Source organism: Microcaecilia unicolor, chromosome 2 (genome assembly GCF_901765095.1).
Source record: "Microcaecilia unicolor chromosome 2, aMicUni1.1, whole genome shotgun sequence".
NCBI classification, from domain to species: Eukaryota; Metazoa; Chordata; class Amphibia; order Gymnophiona; family Siphonopidae; genus Microcaecilia; species Microcaecilia unicolor.
Genome location: NC_044032.1, coordinates 598,835,545 through 598,849,793, shown reverse-complemented (window position 1 = coordinate 598,849,793; position 14,249 = coordinate 598,835,545). Strand labels below are relative to the sequence as shown.

At 41.8% G+C, this 14,249-nt stretch overlaps 1 long non-coding RNA gene across 1 annotated transcript; it reads left to right on the top strand.

Moving 5' to 3' along the window:
- The first annotated feature begins 329 nt into the window (after positions 1-329).
- LOC115462735 lies at positions 330-13,101 on the top strand. Its single transcript, XR_003940940.1, has 3 exons — positions 330-340; positions 9,218-9,220; positions 13,024-13,101. It is a non-coding gene; the product is annotated as an uncharacterized LOC115462735 (long non-coding RNA).
- The last annotated feature ends 1,148 nt before the right edge of the window (positions 13,102-14,249 follow it).

The window sequence follows — 14,249 nt, the reverse complement described above, 5'->3', positions numbered from 1 at the left end:
GGTAGTCCATGAGGTAGTGGCCATTTTTGTAAGCCAGCTTTAGATCCCTTTCATGTGTTAGCCACGTTACAGAACTTAGTTCTTACCTTGAATGTGGCTGAAAGAGGGCATTGTACACCATTCTGCCAGCTCTGACCTACTGCTAATCTCAGTACCAGTGAGACTCATTGCCAGTGGGGCACAACGTCTGATCTGCAGTTAACTGTGAGTAAGCGTGCTTATTCCAATAAAGGACGTTTTCGGAGAGATTAGTCTTCAGGTGTCAACTGGTGTGCCAATGTTATATAGCAGCAACAAGTCCTAGAGGCCTGCGTGTATGCAGGTCCCTGGAGCACTTTTAGTGGGTACCGCAGTGCACTTCAGCCAGGTGGACCCAGGCCCATCCCCCCCTACCTGTAACACTTGTGCTGGTAAATGGGAGGTCTCCAAAACCCACTGTACCCACATGTAGGTGCCCCCTTCACCCCTGAGCTATAGTAGTGTTGTACATTTGTGGGTAGTGGGTTTTGGGGGAGGGGGGGTTGGGTGCTCAGCACCCGTGGTAATGGAGATATGCATGTGGGAGCGTTGTCTGAAGTCCACCACATGGACCTCTAGGGTGCCCAGTTGGTGTCCTGGCAAGTCATGGGGGCGAGTGTACTACGAATCGTGGCCCCTCCCATGACCAAATGGCTCGGATTAGGACGTTTTGCTAGGCGTTTTTAGTTTCCATTATCGATAAAAAAACCAAACGCCCAGCTGAAAAACGTCCATTTTTTTCGAAAATACGGTCTATCCCGCCTCTTCACGTACCCGGTTTCGGACATAGACGACCATGGAGATAGGCGTTCGCGTTCGATTATGCCCCTCCACATGTCTCTAGAAGCAAGGATAGTTCGATAGTGAAAACAGGTGGTTGGTCTGATCCATTTCCAAAGCACATCCATGGGAGGTGGTGCAGTGAATTTTTAATTAAAAGTAATTTAAATTAGGGAGGAAGTTGCTAAGACATGGAGGGGCATTTTTGATATGATGTGTAAGTCCGACTTTCCACGTTTTGCAAAAAATGTCCAAAATCTGAATAGGAAAGAAGGTCATTTTCAAAAAACAAAAACATCTTTTTTTTTTTTTTCAAAAATACTGTTTTCAAACAAGGTTTTGTGGTTTGGACGTTTTGTGCTTTTTGGTCCATTTAAAAAACAAAAAGTACAAAATGTAGAAAAATCTAATCATTGGGATGTAGTAGAAGCCAGCATTTTTAGCAGACTGATCCCCCAGACATCCCAGGAGAGCAATAGGGCATCCTAAGTGTGCATAGGTTAGACAAGGGGAGCAACATAGATAGCTTGCTTCTTCTGCATTCACTTTATAGGAAGTATGGGTGGGTCCACTACTATGATCACACAGCAGATCCTTCACTGAGGAGGAGGAGGAGGATAACATCCTAGTTATTGCCCTGTTGTGAACTCAAAAGATACGCTGCTGAAGCTCTCCTTGTCTGCAAAAACATGCCAGATGTGAATTACTAGAAAACTTTACCCTCATGATAATCAAATCCTAAGACTATCGCTGGTGGAATAGGACAACAATAATCCATAATAGACCCTCCAATTTCTGTTTAGAATCTGCTATCAAAAAAGTTCAGAACTTAACCATCGCAAGAGGTTGACTGAGCCATTGTATGAGAGCAGATCTTCGATAAAAAGTTAATTTTTTTTAAGAGTGGACACTATAAATACAATTTTGAAGGCTCTAGAGCAAGTTCAGGGCTATATTTTTGCATTTAGACAATATCCCTCTATTCCTAATATCAGATTTGTACCTAAAATACATAAAAATATCCAGAAACCCCCAGGTAGACCCATAGTTAATGGATCTATATTTGAACCATTATCTCAGTATTTAGATTTCCATTTACGTCCGGCTATACAAAATATCCTTTGTTAGAAACTTTGCTCATTTGTTGCAATTATTATATCAAATGGAGTTTGGTAGAGAACAAGAGATAATTTTGGTCACACTTGACATGAATTCTCTCTATACTAATATACCTCAAAGAGATATAAAAATAGTAAAATTGGATATTTCAGAAAAACAAATAGAATTTTTATGTAAAATGGAAGAAATGGTTATTACAAGAATTTATTTCAGATTTGAACAGAAATATTTTTTGCAGGTTAAGGGGGTTGCCATGGGGGCCACAGTAGTCTGCCTATATATGGTAGAATATGAGAATAAGTATATATATCAGAGTCACTATAGATCACATATTAAACAATGGAAATCATATAGTGATGATGTTTTATTGATATGGGGAGGAGATGGGGAGGAGATGTAACAACTTTGAAAGAGATTTTGTATTAAGAAATCAGAAATATACTACTTCACTATAGGAGTCATCACCTCACAATGTTGAAAGATAGCAGGTTATGTACGGCAGGCTGTAGAAATGAAACAACATTTTAAACAAAGGAGGTAATCCAATTAGAGTAGTTCATAAAGCTTTAAAAGAGCATATAATTCTCAAAGAACAAGGCTTTTTCTATATACAAGAAACCCACAGACAGATGCAGCTACCTCCATAACTCCAGCTTCCATCCTTCACATACAAAAAGATCCATCATTTACAGCCAAGCCACAAGATACCACCGTATCTGCTCTGACCCAGGGGACAGAGACAGACACCTTAAAAGCCTGACTGAATCCTTCAAACAGAAAGGCTACAACCCCAAAATAATCTCCAAGAATATTGCCTCCTCCCTCAAAACACCCAGGGAGAATCTGCTACAGTACAAAAAGAAAAAATCCACAGACAGAATCCCGCTTGTAGAGACATACAATCCAGAGCTGGAAACACTGAGGAAAATCATAAGAGATCTACAACCTATACTCCAGGAGGATGAATTACTGAAAGAGATATTCCCATCCCCACCAGTACTGGCCTTCCGACAGCCACCCAATTTAAAACACAAGCTAATCAGAAGTAAACTTCCATCACAGACTGAAAAGGAACAGAAGGGCACACTTCCCTGTAATTTATCCAGTTGCAAACTATGCCAAAATATTTCACAGGACCCCAAAGTCATCCACAAAGGAAAGATATTCAACATAAAGGGATCTTTCACTTGCTCATCTTCCAATGTGGTATATATCATTCAGTGTAAAAAATGTAACGAAGGTGCTATATTGGAGAAACAGGCCAGATGCTTAAGACAAGATTCAATTTACATAGACATCATATGAACAATACTGGTGCCAGCAGGGTTCCCACGCCTGTTGGTCAACATTTTACAGGACCAGGACACTGTACCAGTGACTTCACAGTGAGAATCCTGAAAGGTAACTTTAAAACCATACAAGAATGTAAGACCTTTGAAGTCAGAATGATTGAATATTTTAACACCCAACAGAAAGGACTTAACAAGGATCTGGGGTTCCTAGCCCATTATAAACCATAAAGCTGTATGTCTCTGTTGATCACCCTCCCCTCACCTAGCCACACCCATCCTGTTAGAATATCAATGATATGCTTTGATGTCCCCATGCATACTTCCTACCCACCCCCCTCCTCCCACCCTGTCAGACTGTCATAGTAATGCTTGAATGTTTTCACTTATATACACTGTCAGCTAGCACATTTGCTTATTTCCGATCTGAGGAAGAAGGGCAACCTTCGAAAGCTAATCAAGAAATGTATTAAGTTATGTCCAATAAAAAAGGTATCATCTTATTTTCTTTTCCATGTTTTATTTTGTTTGATTTCTATTGATAACCTTAAGAGTGGACTAACACGGCTACCACACTCCTCGACTTAAGATGGAAGATACCGCATACAGCCGCATGAAAAAGCAAATGAACAAACTTTTGGAAAAAGAAACAAAAGTGAACAGTCATCTTTACTTTCTGACAATCTGCAAGAAGAATGACATCATTCCCAATGGACTGAGGATCAAAAATCCTTTGGCTACTACTTACAATTCTGACTATGCAGAGAAACTCTGCAAACACACTAGTCAGAAACTAAGAAATGAACTTATACATCAACTCTACAAGAAAAAAAGAATAATACAAACCCAAAGGGATGTAACCATGAGGGCCTAAATTTAGGGGAAAGATTATCTATAAATAATAAGAACAGATATTTGAAAGATCAGATTGGAGGACATGAAAAAAGTAAAAGATGTAGATATTGCTCACTTGCATTGTTAACTCAACATATAGAAATTCCTAATAAAAAGAAGGAAAAACAATTTTTCCTACATGCTAAAAGATTGCAATTCTGTGACCAGCCCTCCCTGGTAAGGCAAGCGATGTTGGCTGTAGGTTCTCTGAGGGTTGATGGTCAGTAGCCGTGGCCCACACTCAGGAACTCTCTGCCAAAACCGGAAGGAGGTACAAATCAACTAACTTCGTCTCCCATCCTCAAAGGGCAGGAAAGGAATAAAAAACTAAGTTTAGGATAGATTCTGCATTTGAAGGAAACCAGTTTGGATAATTGCAAAATATAAAGTTTATTTGTTTCCAACAGAATTGTAATAATTTTTTAGCACAACATTTTCCACTAAGCTTAACTCTGAATACTTAAATAACAGTATAACTGCTTCGCTTGAAAAATATACAAATGTTTCTTGTATTCTCCCTTTTTCAGTCAACACAAGCTATCCTACCAACAACAGCATCAGATAAGTTCCTTTTTCTTGCATATTTTTTTTACTTTCTAACTGCCAGTTACAGCTGGTTTCTTTACTGTTTCATTTCCTTACACTTAACCAGAATTTGATACTTTGTTGTCACTTTTTTGTTTCCTTAGGTTCAGGACTCCGGACTTCCCCTCAGGTAAGTATAGCTTTAAACTTTTACTTCCCAGTTACTTAGCTGGTTTTCCTCTTTTCCCTGTAGTCGCTGCAGTTCCAACCTTTCTTGCGTGGGGGCCCATGAATGCTGGACTGGACTTCACCGGTGCTTCTTTGTAGTTGCTTTCTTCTTTCTAAACCTCTCTAAAAAAAAAAAAAAACAGACTGGGAGGCAAAACCCTGACTTCCCTGATTCTTCCAAAAACTTCTCTATGGTGACTTTAAATATGTTTCATAATACTGTGGCCAACTCACTAATTTAAACAAAACTAACTAAAATATTTTTACCTTTCCAATCTATTTCTCACTGTGTAGTCCCTAATCTAATGATGCTGGAGGAAGCTTTTGCACAGACTCTATGCTCCTCTCACAGTCAAACCTTTCATCTTCACCCTGTCACGCAACATTCTATCACCAAATCAGCATAAAACACTTTTGCAAAACTTCTCCTTACTCACAGGTAACTCCTCTCTGAGGAGAAAACTGATAGCATCTGGTTAAACTCTGTTTGTAATATCATTAATGTCTAAACTCTTTCTACTGTTTAAAGAAATTCAGCATCACTATACTATGAATGCGCTGAATATTCCAACCTGCTGTCTGGGTTAATTCTGTACAGCACTCACCTGCACACAGACTCAGTCCAATAACAATGACTTCTCTTTCCCAGTTTTAAAGCCCACTTCCACTTTCTTCCCTGTCACATCCAAACCCCCCTCTCACTTTCCCCCTGTCACTCTTCTCTATTTCTCATTCAGTTCACTTACTGTCCTGACCCACAGCCATTCTCCTGTACAGGTCACTCTCAAACTAGGTCTCAATTATTCTCTTTCACATTAAACCTTTTCTAAATTACTTTAACACTGTTTCATATCTCTCTCACACAGAGCCTTCAAAAACACATCCTTTCACTCACAGTGCTTCAGCTTCTTCTGTTAATTGCCAGCTGCTGTTGCCAAGCCAACAGAAGCTCAGCCCTCAGCAAATTCCAAGGACCTGCGCTGCTGGCCACAACTGAACTCTGGGACAACTCAGGTAATTTTATTTATTTTATTAACCCCTAGGTTACAATTCATCATGTGTTAAATATAGAATCAGGTGCCCGTGTGAGCTCTGGTACATTGGACAAACGATTAGAAAAATAAAGTTTTGACTGACCTATCATTTGAGCAATATTAAGTTAAAGCATATGGAGGCTCTGTTAGTGGAGCACTGGGTCGCAAAATCACATGACATACATGATTTAAGATTTGTGGTGTTGATACAAGTAGATCATAATATAGGAGGCAATGTCTCACAAAGGTTATGGCGATTGGAGCAAAGAATAATTTTTGAATGGGATGCGGTGGCCTCGAAGGGTCTAAATAAGGAAACAGAATGGCCCACAAATCGAAGGGCATGACAATATGCTTCACTGCTATTGAAGGATAAAAAGTGCACATGCGTTGGCATTTTTTGTAACATTGGCACCATTGCTCCTTTATCTGTGTTGGCATACCCCGGTATTGTGTCCAAGAGAGGAGAAAAGTACTGTAAAGTATGATAATAGAAGTAGTTTTAGGTAGAATAAGAATAGTGGTTTTTTTGTGTTGTAATATGTCTCAGCTCTTGTCTGTGTTTAATTTATTTTAGTTAAATCCCTAATGACGCGGTATCGTGAAACACAGAGCTATATTGGGTTTACAGAGGAAAAGTTTAAGGAGGTGGACAACAAGACGCTGTCACAGTTTGCCTGATGTAGAGAATGTGGAACAGTAATTAAGGTTTTTTAGGGCTATGTACAGAGAACATTTGGAGAAGAACTGGTGATTTGAGAAGATCTAAATGACATGAAGGAAAGGATTTAGTATATAAGAATATAAGAACATGGTTGAAGGATAACATGGAATGCATGAAAACTGAAATAACATGGAAATAATATTTACTAAATGAGGATTAAGATTGTTGGTTGTTAAATGTATTATTGATACTTTCGAGTGTATAGATTGAGGAAAGTAGATTTTATAATCCAAATTATTTTTATTGTAATATTAGATAATGTGCATATAATCCCAAAAGTAAGGTGGAATATGAGGGTATGTATACTGGTATAGATGGTATGAATGTGGAGTGCAAGGGAGTGTTTTAAAATATATTCATGGAAAGAGATGAGTAAGTCTTAAATTTTATATGAATATATTTCACATAGAATAAAGAAGAAATAGGAATCATGTGAGACAGCTATGTCTAAGTCAGATCATTCTTTGACCAAAAAGCCTTTGCACTATTAGTCCAAATGTTAGTCCTACCTCACTACTGCAATGTTCTATTTCTTCATATTGTGTCAATATAAGAAAAAAAACTGCAAATCATACAGAATACAGCTACTAGACAAATATACAGATTGAATAGATATACTACTGTTTCAACTCATCTTAACAAACTGCACTGGCTTCCCATAGAAGAAAGACTCAGGTTCAAAGCTGCTTGTTTAGATTTTCAAATCTTACAGGGTTTCACCTCTGAACTGCTAAGACCACTTCATTATGTTTGGTTCAGTCTAACAGACTGAAATAATAACTGGTGCTAGCGTCACCATTTCAAAAGACAATTTGAAATCAGAAGATTTTCAGGTCTCTTTTCCCTGTACTTGGAGTTAAAATATAGAACTCTCTACCTATTGCCATCAGAACAGAAAAATACCTCCTAGTATCATCTAGTACCCTTTTCTATAATGTTTTTGGTCTCATGCATTACACCAATCTCTAATTGTTCTCATACCTCACACTAACATTATCGGCTTCTGTCTCACCTAGAACGTAAACCGCGCTGAACCCTGGAAAGGGGATATTAGCAGTATACAAGAATTGAATTGATTTGATAGTGATTTGTATGTTTAATAACAGTAAACCATAGGAAATTATTTTTACCCAATTTAGTGAAATGCATATTCATTAGGGATATTCTGAAAACCTGGCTGGCCCTTTGGACCCCCAGTATTTTCCTCTATGTTCTATGCTGAAAAAAATGTATAACACACACTCCTGGGATGAATGTAATGATCTAGCTTGCTTCTACTGGCATCAACAACTTCTTATGTATGCTGCCTGGACCAGATTCTTTCTATGCTCTAAACACTAATGCCAGAATATTGAATTTCCCCAGAGCCTGTTCTGGGAGCCAATGTAATTCTATTAATAAAGGAGTAATTCACTCTCTTCTGCCAGCCTCATATACAATTCTGTCAGCCGCATTTTGGAACAAAACTGCATCTATGAATGAACTTAGTTGAGTGTCCTGCACACAGTTCATTGCAGTAGTCCAAATGTATCAAATCCAATCTTGTTTAAAATCTGCCTGTGACAGGACATAGATGATGAGCCAACTGGAGCTTCAAAAAGGCAATCTGTGTGACTGAGCTGCTTCACCTTTGAAGTTCTCTGCCTTAGCCAGGAAATCATGTTTCTCACAATGCCTAATGTATTTAAGAAATAGTAAATTTAATAAAATAAATGAGGTTGGTGTGTAGTCAAACAAGAGTTATCATGACTCCTGGACAGATTTAACCAGCTCATAAATACATATTAACACATAGCCCCCCCTGAAGTGGAATGGAGCCCTACAATGCATTATAGTCTGAAAGACCCATATGGATCAGTGTTTTCCCAAATCTACTCTATGGTTTACCTCTACAGTTCAGGATCAGAACTGTTACATAGGGTAAAGAGAGAAGGAAGAGGCAATAAGAGTTAATTAGCAAAGAGTGGATGAACACCATGGAGTGATTTGCGTGAATTTCTACCATTGGAGGGGTTATATGAATGGAAGTCAAAAGATTAGGGTGTCCTTTTACCAAGCTGTGGGAAAGGGTTCTGTGCTAGTGGTGAGGGGCATTTTTCCCACGTGTCGGGGCCTTTTTACTGCATTGGGTAAAAAGCCCCCCAGACAACTATGACTATGAAATAGGGAGCCCACCGAGGTGGCGATAAGGGCTCCCGCGGTAACCAGGCAGCACGCGTCGATGCCAGATTACTGCTGGGTTACCACCACACAAGTCATTTTCAGAGGGTTTTTCCCTAGGAAATGGCACATGCTCAGGACAGAACTACCACTGGCAGTAATCCTGGTTTAGTGTTTGGTAAGACTGCATTGGGCTTACTGGCACTTTGTAAAAGACACCCTAAGTAAAGTGGGGCTCTATCTGATTCTGTTAGCCCTGAAGTCCAATAGCCAAGGATTTATCCCCAGTTTGAAATTTCACTAACTGTCCTAAGAAAGTAAATCTGGTTTTCTCTGTTGTACTTATGGTCCTATTTAGTAAAATGCGATAGGCATTTAACACAGTTTTTAATGCATGTTAGCTATTAATGCAGGGCACAAAAAAAGTTAAAGTGGGAAATTAACAGCTAGTATTAACTGCCACATTAAATGCATGGAGGGTAATCCTTTAAAGCATTTTTACAGAGAAAATGATGATCTACACTGGTAAATGGTATCATAGAATATCAACTGGCATACAAGTATGTGCCATGACATGACATGATTGTGAGTGCTTTGCTGGTAGACACATACAGAGGCAGAAAATGGACAGAGCATGGATAAAGTTTACAGCTATGCATATAGACTATCAAATATGCCTATCTACACACCTACTTGCACTATCCAGGTGTGGACATTTATATTTGCTCTAGGGAAGATACCATGAGATTATAGAAGATACCATGAGATTGTGGCTATACTGCATGTCACAGAAGCCATTTTGTTAATGGAGCTGTGATGGGCAGGAGGGAGTGGCCATCACTCCTACCATTTAGACCCCACTAGACTACCAAGACTTGATAAGGTAGGCTAGGGGGGTTGTACAAGGATGGGAGGGTGTAGGGGTAGGTAGGGTGGCTCGATTGGCCCTACATAATATGGGAAGTGGGAGGGAGGAAGGATCAGCATCACGGGGGAGGGAGCACTTGGAAGTCCGATGCCACAACCTGGAAGTTAACTGGGCCAATACTCAGACCATTGCCCATTTAGCTTTATGACTAAAGTTAGGACAGCCTTTTTGCTGTCCTAACTTTAGCCACTTAACCGATTAGCAGTCTGAATATGGCCGCTCATGGTCTTTTCCGACACAAATCGGGAGACGGCCGGCGATCTCCTGATCCCAGCCAAATCGGTATAATCGAAAGCCGAACTTGGCCGGCGCCAACTGCTTTTTCGTCGTGGAGCTGGCCAACCTTCAAGGGAGGGTACAGAAGGCAGGACGGGGTGGAGTGGGGGCGGGGCATGGTTATGAGATGGCCGGCTTCACCCTATAATGGAAAAAAGATAGCCGGCTCGGATGAGCATTTCACCGGCTGGACTTGGTCCATTTATTTTTAGGACCCAAGTAAAAACAAAAGTGCCCAAATTGACCAGATGACTACTGGAGGGAATCGGGGATCACCTCCCCTTACTCCCCCAGTGGTCACCAACCACCTCCCACCCCCCTAAAAAAAATAAAACATTTTTTGCCAGCTTCTATGCCAGCCTCAAATGTCATACCCAGCTCCCTGACAACAGTATGCAGGTCCCTGGAGCAGTATTTAGTGGGTGCAGTGCACCTCAGGCAGGTGGACCCAGGCCCATCTCCCCCTACCTGTTACACTTGTGGTGGTTAATATTGAGCCCTCCAAAAAACCCCAAATCCCACTGTACCCACATGTAGGTGCCCCCCTTCACCCCTTAGGGCTATGGTAATGGTGTAGAGTTGTGGGGAGTGGGATTTGGGGGCATTTGGGGGGCTCAGCACACAAGGTAAGGGAGCTATGCACCTGGGACCTTTTTTTTTTTTTTTTAATTTTTAGAAGTGCCCCCTAGGGTGCCCGGTTGGTGTCCTGGCATGTCAGGGGGGCCAGTGCACTACAAATGCTGGCTCCTCCCACGCTCAAATGCCTTGCATTTCACTGGGTTTGAGATGGCCGGGCCCGGTTTCCATTATGGCTGAAAACCGAAGTCGGCCATCTGCTCTACACCTGGCGATCTTAACACTTGACCTAAATGTTGATTTAGCCGGCCCCAACTATATTTTGAAAATACGGTTGACTCCACCCCATGCAGAGCCGGCCCCGAAGATGGCCGGCCATCGATTTGGCTGGCGCCATTCGATTATGCCCCTCAAAGTAACATAGTAGATGACAGCAGAGAAAGACCTGTATGGTCTATCCAGTCTGCCCAACAAGATAAACTTATATGTGCTACTTTATGTGTATACCTGACCTTGATTTGTATCCCATGTATTCCCTAATGTTTATCCCACGCATTTGTAAAATTCCGCTACCGTTTTCATCTGCACCACCTCCCGCGGGAGGGCAATCCAAGTATCCACCACTCTCCGTGAAAAAATACTTCCTGACATTTTTCTTGAGTCTGCTTCTCTTCAACCTCATTTCATGTCCTCTAGTTCTACCACCTTCCCATTTCTGGCAAAGGTTCGTTTGCGGATTAATACCTTTCAAATATTTGGACGTCTGTATCAAATCACCCCTGTTTCTCCTTTCCTCTAGGGTTTACATGTTCAGATCATCAAGTCTCTCCTCATATGTCTTGTAACGCAAATCCCATACCATTTTTGTAGCTTTTCTTTGCACCGCTTCAATTCTTTTTACATCCTTATCAAGATACGCCCTCCAAAACTGAACACAATACTCCAGGTGGGGCCTCACCAATGACTTCTACAGGGGCATCAACAGCTCCTTTCATCACACCTCTCTCTATACAGCCTAGCAGTCTTCTGGCTACGGCCACCACCTTGTCACACTGTTTCATCACCTTCAGATTCTCAGATACTCTCACCCCAAGATCCCTCTCCCCGTCTGTACATATCAGACTCTCACCGCCTAACACATACGTCTCCCGTGGATTTCTACTCCCTAAGTGCATCACTTTGCATTTCTTTGCATTGAATTTTAATTGCCAAACCTTAGACCATTCTTCTAGCTTCTGCAGATCCTTTTTCATGTTTTCCACTCCCTCCGGGGTGTCCACTCTGTTACAAATCTTGGTATCATCCGCAAAAAGGCAAAGTTTACCTTCTAACCCTTCAGCAATGTCACTCACATATATATTGAACTGAATCGACCCCAGCACCGATCCCTGAGGCACTCCACTGCTCACCTTTCCCTCATCCAAGCGAATTCCATTAACCACCACCCTCTGGCATCTGTCTATCAACCAGTTCCTAATCCAGTTCACCACGTCGGGGCCTATCTTCAGTCTGTCAAGTTTATTCAAGAGCCTCCTGTGGGGAACCGTGTCAAAAGCTTTGCTGAAATCTAAGTAGATTACGTCTATAGCACGTCCATGATTCAATTCTCCAGTCATCCAGTCAAAGAATTCAATGAGATTCGTTTGACACAATTTACCTTTGGTAAAACCATGTTGTCTCAGATCTTGCAACTTATTGGCTTCCAGGAAATTCACTATCCTTTCCTTCAGCATTGCTTCCATTAATTTTCCAATAACCGAAGTGAGGCTTACCGGCCTGTAGTTTCCAGCTTCTTCCCTATCACTACTTTTGAGAAGAGGGACCACATCCGCTCTTCTCCAATCCCACGGATAAAGTCTGTTCAAAGAATTTTCAGTTGATTTAACAAGCAAATTCCACTAGCAGCTCCAACAGCAGCGCTTGGCTTCACTTTCCACAGAAGCTTTTTCTTTACCAGTGTTTCTGCTAATTACACTCAGCTGCACTCCCTGTGCTTAATGAGGTAAGCTCCCCCAGTTTACTAATCACATTTAACTTTCTGCTTTCTTTCTGTTCCACTCACTCAGTGGCAACAAGCTGCAGTTTACTCTGAAGCCCCAAACATACGCTTTTCTTTCCCAGCCTACTCCAGGCCAGATTTTTCCTGCTGCACTGTCAGCACTGCACTTGCCAAACAAGGGAAAAAAGGAAAGAAAAAAAAACCCACTGCTTGTCCAGTGCTAACTATACTTCTTCAGGTTCCTCTCTGGGGGTGAAGCTAATCTCCTTAGCCCCTTGAAAAAACCCTACACTACTGCTAAGGCGGCCCTAATTCCTGAAGTACGTGGGGTTTTCCTTTTTGCTAAGAAAAAAAAAATACCAAAACTGCCAAGACTTGCAAGATGCCGAGTGGGTTTGGGTGTGACTGGAGCAATAATACAGCCAGACAGGAGGAATGAGTTCAACATAAAAGGCGTTTCTTTTACAGAACAGTCTCAGGGCTAGATGCTCTAAACCTAACAAGCCAGCAACGTGGTTTTTAAACCAGCTCTAGCCAGTCTAGCGAGCAAGTAGTAAAACGAGACATGCACAAAAGGGTTCTCCGAGCCATTTTCCTGTCACGGTAGCAGCTAACGAAAACAGAATGCAAATGATCTAAAAGGTATTATAATGAGCTAATTAGTATTATAATGTGCATGCAAGGCAGATGCACAGCCGTTTTCTGACCCCATGCACAAAAACAGTCCCTACCTTTACCTTGGAAAACCTAACAGGAGGTCTGCACCTCTCGTTAATGCCTGACTGGGGCTGCTGTGAGCTGTTGCTGGTGCAAGAAGCATAACAGGCACTTCTGTGGCAATTTATTGGAGGCTGTAGACAGCTATTATACACGCAGTCAGGTAGGTCACACTCTGAGCTCCTGCTGTCTTTTCCCAAGGTTTCAGTATAAGGGCCTTTTTCCCTGCAAGGCCTCTCTTGCCAAGGTCTCTGTATCAGGACCTTGCTCATCCTGGGGTCTCTCCCTTCTGCTCTGACCTAGAGCTTTTAACGCCATACACTGTGATGCCATTCCCTCCTGGGCAGACAGCCTCACTTTCCCATAATGCACCTGACCCTAGCATAGTAGTTCTGCAATTCAGCCAGACACACAGCAGGTCCAACGCTCGAGTTATCTGCAGCAGGTCCCATTTTATTCCTATGCTCCTGCTGCAGATAGCTCGGGCTAATCTTTAGTAAAAGATCCCCCAAGTCCCTCACAGATACAAAATGGGAAAGCATCAAGGACCACAGGGAGATGAAAAGGAGAGGTCCAACCAAATGATCAGGGCGCAGGCACAGAAAGAAATTCAGATCCGGCTTCCATTCCTAATCATGAAGCATTCTTTCCAGGATTGACCCAAGAACCTAGCCTCCTGAATTCTCCCTCCATGCTAGTGATCTGCTGCTCTAATTGCTGCAGTGCAACAGCTACTACACCTTCTTTCTGGGCCCAGTTACATCTTGAGCATCAGCAGGGGATGAAGCAGTGGCTACTTATTATCCATTTAGAAAGAGACTACTCGTTTAGACTACTGCAATCTGCTTCTTGCTGGCCTCCCACTTAGTCACCTCTCCCCTCTCCAGTCGGTTCAAAACTCTGCTGCCCGTCTCGTCTTCCGCCAGGGTCGCTTTACTCATACTACCTCTCTCCTCAAGACCCTTCACTGGCTCCCTATCCG